This window comes from Cupressus sempervirens, chromosome 4 (assembly GCF_028749045.1).
Source record: "Cupressus sempervirens isolate cs-2001-9-10 chromosome 4, ASM2874904v1, whole genome shotgun sequence".
Lineage (NCBI taxonomy): Eukaryota > Viridiplantae > Streptophyta > Pinopsida > Cupressales > Cupressaceae > Cupressus > Cupressus sempervirens.
The window spans coordinates 766,699,699-766,708,154 of NC_143121.1; positions in this window are offsets into that span (position 1 = coordinate 766,699,699).

Here is an 8,456-nt window from a genome sequence, read left to right on the forward strand (position 1 = left end):
TCATACCTAGAAACTAGCCTATATCCTTCGACAATGTTGGCATTTAATTGATTCTTTTGAAGCTACTTATTTCTCTTAGACTTTGAGGGAGGGCAATAAACTAGCTGATTGTCTAGCTAATCTTGGTTGTGAAGGCTCCATATTTGAATCTTGCCATTCAGAGGTTATTTTTTTGACATTTCCATGCTTAGAAGAGTGCCATATTTGGGACACAAAGAAGATGAATGAAGCTTAATAGAAACTAGTACTATAATTGATCGACACACGGCTATTTGTTTGCACATTCTTTTTGCATGTTCACAAATGCTCCAATTAGATAGGAGGTTCAAAGCTCTCTTGATTTTAGTTAAATCTTTTAGAAGGAGAGGTTCATTGGCATAATTGGACCCTGATCATTGTTGAGTACTGATATATATAATATTTTGGGTACTTTTGCTTAGTGCAGAGAAAATGTATTTTGTTGTACGTATGCCTAGTATGGCATATAGGATTTTAGCACTTTTGTACTTTGACAATGATTCAAATTTTTCTTGCTAGTTCTTTCTCTGATGAGCCCTTGAACTAGTTTATTAATAAATATATTATATAAGTGCTATGTCACTTTTTGATTTTTTTTTTTTAAAATGTATTCATTTTTTTACTAATAAAAGTAATATGTGATGACTTTTATTTTTTATATTATTATTTGAAATAATATATCTTAGTTCAAATTATTTAAACTTATTGTGTGAATTGTAATTAAGATTCTATTTTATGTTCTTTCAAAGACATTAATGAAGGTGAATATAGTTAACTATTTGTTGATCAGTAGTTGGATATTTATATCATTTCCTAAATCAATATTTACAACCATGTATTATAATTGTATTAAAGAGTAAATGAAATCCATTGATTATAAGTTTGGCAATATTGCTATTCAATTTTTATGTCTATATTTTTATTTTATTTTTAATAGTTAGCATTTTCATTAAAGTGGTATCAAACCCCAATTGAGTCAATATTGGGATATAGTGAAGTTATTTGAAAGTAAGTATTTATTTGAATATATTTGTGGAAAGTTTAGTTTTTAGAGAAAAGTTAAAAGACAAAATTGTAGTCAAAAGAGAAATCCACAAGTAGAAAATGATTGTCATTAGAAGATTGTAGGGCATTGTAAGATTGAAGAACATGAGTTTAATCAGTTGAAAATCAAAAACATTTATGAAGTCATTTGTAAAGAGTTAAAATTTCAAACCTTTGTCACCTTTCTAACTTATTAGAACAACTAAATTTCAGTATTTCTATCTAAAAAACACTTTTGTTCAAATATATGGTCTACATAAATTCATTCTAGGTACGTTATATATGTTCTCATACTTTTCCAATTGGAAATATCTATTAAATGCATGTTTTATATGTTTTTAATAAAATATAAACACCATTTTATGGAGCTCAAATTGAAGAGTATCCTCATATTGAGTTTTGTAGGACCAGAAAAATGGGTTAAATGCATAACATACTATGAGCAAATCACAAAACTCAATCAACATACGTTAGCACCCACTACTCTACCATGAAAGCCAAACTAATTAAGAAAGCAATAGAAACCCCCTTTTTTGTTTGTAGCTCCCATGTTCTTCTTTCTTCTCCAAATGATTGTAGCTCCAATTTGCCTATAGTGCACACAAGATTGAAGCCAAAGCCTATGATGTGGATCATGCCATGAGAATACTAGAAGTGTAATTTAATGTGAGAGCAAGAATGCAAAATGAAAATAAGCCAAGGACTTGAAAAATGATCAAGAATTAGGACCAAGGACTCAAGATTTCAAGGATTCAAGGACCCAAAATGAGAGAAAGAGTGTCCATTTTATAATTAACACTCAAAGTGAGAGCATTGGATTTGTCACCCATAGATGTGCGATGTGGCAAGAGATTCCTATGACGCATAAAATAGAATATGCCAATTGTGAGATTCTATGACACATGCAAATCAAACATGGCTAAATGTGTAAGAGAATCTATGATGCATCATAAGACACCTTAACCCACTTAAAGCCAAGAATCTATGACAAAGAAGCCAAATAGAGACATGCGTAAGACGTAATAATATTTGATTATGAAAAATCTCAGCCAAGTGTCAAAGGAGAATCCACGAGGTGTCATATCCAAGTGTCATGATGATGGAGTATTTTATGGAATATTTGAATTAAAAATCCTCTTATCCCGAAAAATAAGAATTAGTAGAAAATGGATTTAATGATGGAAAATGGAACTTAGGAAATTAAGAATTTCCATGGTTTGCAGATGATAAACCAATTAATTAATAAAATTAATTAATTGAGGATGATAATTAGGAAGAATAATTAGAGAGAATAGGATTAAATTATGGGTTATTTAATCCTATAGAGAAAATTAGTAGATAACTGGCCAAATTGATTAAATGAATGTGACCGTATCCTTTGACAAAAATGTGACAATGATGGATATGGAATAAGATGATGAAGAGGTAGACCAAAGCCATGGTCAAATTGATTGATTGAAGTTGATAACATGCCAACGACACATGACATGAATTGGTTGATATGTAACATTTAACTGACATTGTAAATGCTATAGGATTGAAATTGATTGATAAGGTTTGATCATAATAGCATCAACGGACGCTGTCAATATTATTAAAATGGTTAATGATGCCATGATTTGACATTGAAAGCCTCAAAAATGTCTAATATTGAATGACATGAATGATAGCTTGACCTAGCACTGAGAGCCATGACAGTACTAAGGTCAGATTGATAAGATTGACAGGTTGATAGGTTTCCAAGGCACTAAAAGCCACAAAACTGCCTAGGAGTGGATAAATGATGATTAATTTGAGATTTTTGATATGTTTTGGGTTGATTAGGACTGATTTTGAGTGATTTCGAGTTGATTTGGGGTGATTTTGAGTTGATTTGATATGATTGTGAGTTGATTTGATATGATTCTGAGTTGATATGAAATTGATACAAAAGGGGATACAAATGACAAAATATGGTCAATATGGCCAAAAGATTGAAGTTATTAGAATGAGGAAATGGGACAAATTAGTATGGAGGAGTGATGAGGTCATAGATGTGAACCATTTTTGAGTGTCTACATTTTGCCCCTCTTTGATACAATGTGATTTAGAGCGTTGTATCAAAGAATAACTAATGAGAAAGCCACAACATGCCCCAGTAGGGATGATATATGGGTGCCCCCTTGAGAAATTGACTAAGATAAGCATATGATAAGTCAATTTATCAAAAACAAGAAGACAAAACCATAGCAACTGACAGAATGAAAATCAGAGCTAAAATGTGAAAGTTATGAGGCCTAGAGTGCAGAACAAGGTCACTCTAGAGCTCGAGAATGATTACATGGGTTACCACTCAAGAAAAACAAAAAATGATGAAAAGGATATTTCATGTTGTCTATAATGAAGATATGAATCCAATGCAATTGATGGATTGCAATTCTAAGTTAAAATGCAAAAGTTAAGGGCTCCGGAGTGCAACATAGGGGCTCTGGGAGTAGTTTTGGGTATCCTAGGTTCCCAACTGTGCCCAAAACTCAACCAAGTGCATCATTGATGCACTTAGTAAGCCCAAGTGCACCATGATAGTACCAAGTGCGTCAATAAAACACTTGGGAAGCCCAAGTGGTCTTAGAAAGTGAAAAATGTGCCCGAGAAGGCCCTGGGGGCCAAAATCAACATGACGGGGGGCAACTAGGAGCCCAAGAGTAATTGCAATGATTAACACTCCATACAATGACCAAATAATGAAAATGATAGCTCATTCCAACACAACTGATAGTTCATAAATTAGAGTTGAAACACAAAAGTTATGGCCTCCGGAGTGCAACCTAGGGGGTTCTAGGAGCAGTTTTGGACATCCTAGGTCCCCAACTGTGCCCAAAACTCAACCAAGTGCATCATTGATGCACTTGGTAAGCCCAACTATGCCCTGAAAGTGTAGATTGTGCCCTAAAAGTCCAAATTGCACCCTAAAAGGCTCCGAGGCCCAGAATTAGCCGGGTTGGACTCGAAATGACTTGAAACTGTGCGGGCATGCCCAAAATGATGAAAAGATGTCATAACATGAGGGAAATCATCAAAAATGGTCATATTTGGTCAAAGATGATGAGACAAATGTCAGACTGAGGTTGAACTAGGTGGAAAGACACAAAAAGTTGATTGTCAGTGCAGGATGATGCAAGAATGCATGAATGAAAGATGAAGATGATTTGGTGAATTAGAAGACATGATCGTGGTGATGGAGAATGAAAAGAAAGATGAGATGAGGAGATGTTAGTATGATGGAAAGACTTTTGCTTCTAGAAAGTGGACTATATGTCAAATGGAGCTTTATTTTGATATGGCAAATGGAATGCAATGCATCATGGCATAAAGGGCCAGAGCACAAATGCAAGCCTTTTGCGTAAACAAGCACGATGTAGATAGAGAATGACCTTGTCCTTCCTAAGGCATATGTACATGCCCCAGATTCTCAAAGGTACATTGTAAGAGAGAGAAATGGAAAAAGATGACCATGAACCATCCCAGCCACTCTTATAGATCAATTTATATCATTGAGTAGCATAGGAACATGATCAGAGATAAACAAAGCAAAAAATAAATCACTCACTAAATAGTGTGAGCCAATAGCTATCCTTGTCCATTATTACTTGCTTTTTTAGTGTTTTAGGTGTTTAGATGGTGTTTGACATGTTGATGATGTGATAGCACTGGTTGTGGATTCAGTTGATAAGTTCATAGTGACTGGTTGGATTGATTGTTGGTTCATGTTGTACAGATATTGTGATTGGCATTGAAGTGTAGTGCTTTGATTTTCAATCTGCAAAGTGCAAGTGTGAACGCAAAAGGGATGGTTATCCACAGTGAATATGTACAAGGTTTATTGCAAATTTTTGATGAATTTTGTGATTTTTAGGATTTTTGGGGATATTTGATGTTTCTTCTCGACTAGTTTCTTCAGGATATTTTATGATTTTTAGGGTTTTTCAAGACATTTTATGATTTTTAGTGATTTTTTTAGGATTGTATTTGAATGTTTAGGATTTTTTCAGGACATTATGTGATTTTTAGTGATTTTTTCAAGACATTTTATGGTTTTTAGAGATTTTTTCAAGATCATATAAGCATAAACAAGTGTTAGCTCCAATCCATTATGTGATATATCTAATGGATAAAAAGCACTTAGGGATATGCCCCCAGTTCAAATTCAAACTCATGCACCATGTAGGTAATATGCCCCCAGACAAGATGCAAACTATGTACAAAGGCCAATGACAGAGTGTGTGTGCATATTGGTGATGCTTAGGTAAGGTAACAAAGGACATTAACCAGTTCGTGAGCCATGATAAGGGACCAAGGATGTCTTGCAATATGAAGGGTATGATCAAGGAATGATAGAGAGAAAAAAGACCAGATGGAATCCTGATAGATGGAGAAGCGACACTGATTACACATGGTGCCTGTTTGCCAGGTTTTCACCATGGTACTTGCCCAAAGCGCCTGTTTGCCAAGTTTTCACTTTTGGATGAAATTTTTCTCTTGACTCAAATTTTCATGCCAAGATGCCTATTTGCCAAGTTTTCATCAAGGCATCCATTTTTCATGACTTTTTTCAATTTTTTCTTCGCTTTTTTCATGAATTTTTACTATTTTTTAAATTTTTTTTAGGACTTTTAGATGAAATCAAGAATGTCACTGACAAATGCAGAGAAGATATCTATTATTGGTGCTACTAGCTGATGAGCTCAGGATCCATGACTGATCATAACTACATAGGAGTCGTTTTGAGTTTGTAGCTAAAATCAAACCACTAGAAAGGCCTCGAGAGATACCATCGTGTACTGTATGTAAGACAATGTTTGTCTCTTGTGAATCAAGGCATCTAAGGATAAGTGGGTCAATAGAAATGTCATGTGGGATGTCATTGATGATGACATATGCAAAGGCTTGTTGGATAAAGGACTGATTTTTGTTATTGGACAAATTAGGTAGCTGGATTTGGGGATAAACAAAGGGATATAAGAGAGAGTTAGGAGGGTTGAGACCAATGACCTTCCGCATGAATGCTGATTGAGAGAGCTCCAAAAGACTTTGTGGCATGTTGAACACTGGAACACTGATATTCATGGCATCATATTTTTCATTTTGTATCATTGGGGGCTGTTTAGCTTTTGATTTTTTATAGTCTAATGACACCTTTTGATTTTCACCAAGAGACCTATGCTTGCTATCTTTTTCTTTTTTTTCTTTGTAGCTAGAAAGTGGAGTTGGCTCCCTAAAATATGCTAATGTGTTCTCTTTAGGAGAAACTACTTCTTTATGATCTTCAATCATAATGCCTTCAAATTCTATTATAAGAGTCTCATCATTGTCGAATCAATCAAAAATTAGTGGTCCACGTTGGTCCCAATCCAAAGGTTCAGGATAACTTGAGGAGATGTCATCATCAGTGTTGAATGGGCTTTGGTTGAAGGTAGATATATGGGTAACTGATTCAACTGGGTCATTGGGGTTATGCTCAGAGGCTAGGGGATTGTTGGTTTCAAGTGGTATATCCTCAGATGCCTTTTCATCATTCGAAACATCCATAGTCTTACATGTAGGAACCATGGTACTAGGAGGACCTATTCGTAATGGTTTAAAACCAAGCCCCAAACTAGGAGGTTGTCCTTTTGTAGTGATAGGTTCAATGATTCCTTGTTTCTGAGATCCAAGACCACTATAGCCATCATAGCCTTATTTCTACATGATGGTAAACCAAAGTCCATACTTGCTAGGAGATATCAAAGTGGGTTCTCATTCTACTTTTTCTTTCTCAATACATATGGATGTATTCTCATTGACAGAAGCATCATTCTTTGTGCTGATGGGAGAAAGTGGTGACTCCCTAATGTGAGAGACTTGAGAGATAAAGTACTCTCCACACCCATTGTCTTCAATCTTCATCTTTTCCTTGGCTTTATGGAGTAGTATATCGGCATCCACATACTTAGAGGGATTTGTGGGTTGTGCTTCATTGTTTGTTGGGATTTGGAATGCAGTAGCATCTCTTAGATTAGCACAAAACTAGAAAGGATCTGGATCGCCAGGGATGGTAACCTCCATGTTATTATAGGAAAACTTTAGACATTGATGATATGTAGAAGGGATTTCTTTCATAGCATGAAGCCAAGGGCATCCTAGTATCATGTTGCAATTCATTTCTATATCTAGGACATGGAACAATGTATCTTTAATAGCTGGAGCAACTCTGATAGGTAATGTGATGATGACCTTGGAGAAGCGTTCAACATCATCATAAGCTTTTATTGTGATTCTTCTAGAGGGATCTACATCATCTTCAGAATAACCCAAATTATTGACAACATTAAGAGTACAAATGTTCAGTCCTGCTCCTCCATCTATTAAGACACGTCTTACTTTGGCATTATGGATGAAGACTTCAAGATAAAGGGGATCATTATGGTTAGGTTTGTCCTTAGGAATATCTCGATGGGAAAAGGTGATATGCTATGATGTGGATAGGTTCCCAACCATGGCTTGGAACTAGGCAACATCCATGTTATCTGGGACTATTGACTTTTTAAGGGCTTGCTCTAAGATCTTTTGGTGTTGGGGGGATGCATGCACTAGGTCCAAAATGGATATTTGTGCAGGGGTTTTTCCAAGTTGTTCAACAAGGCTATAATCAGATGAAGTAGGAGCAGTAGAACTACTTGTAGGTGTAGGTCTACTAGAAGCAGTAGGTCTAGCTAGGGCTCCAGGTAGGGTAATCTTGCTATGGCGTGTAGTGACAGCACAATGAGGGTCTTCAACCTTCAATGTGAATGTGGATATGCGGAATTCAGACTCATTAAAGCAATTTATGGTGTAGTCATAATCGGTGCGTGTGTAATTCACATTACCTTGTGATTTTGAGTTTGAACTTGAGGGTTTCTCTTTGTCATGATTACCCAAAGATCTTTGAAAATAGTATGATCAGAGTTGGATGCTAACAGTGATGGATCAACTATGATTACACCATCATCAATAAGGTCTTTTATTGCATGTTTCAGTTGGAAGCATGATGAAGTCTTGTGTCATTTGGTGCGATGGTAATCACAATACTTTTTGTCATCCCACCAATCTGCTTTAGTTAATGGTTCATCTTTGATTGGGGGTAGCTATAGGAAGTTATTACTCAGTAACTATTGTAATGCAGTCTCAAGTGGTATTCCCAATGGTGTTAATTTTCTATCGTTGGTCCTAGGATGCCTTTTGTCTTGTGTGGAAGTCTCAATTTTCTATTTTTGAGGTGTTGTTTGATTAGGAGTTTGTGAATTTGTAGGGTTTGCACCTTTCAAAGTCAATTAACATTGTGTTGTGCTAATTGTGCGAGCATCCACAATGCCATCATTAGTCACATTCTTGTTTTT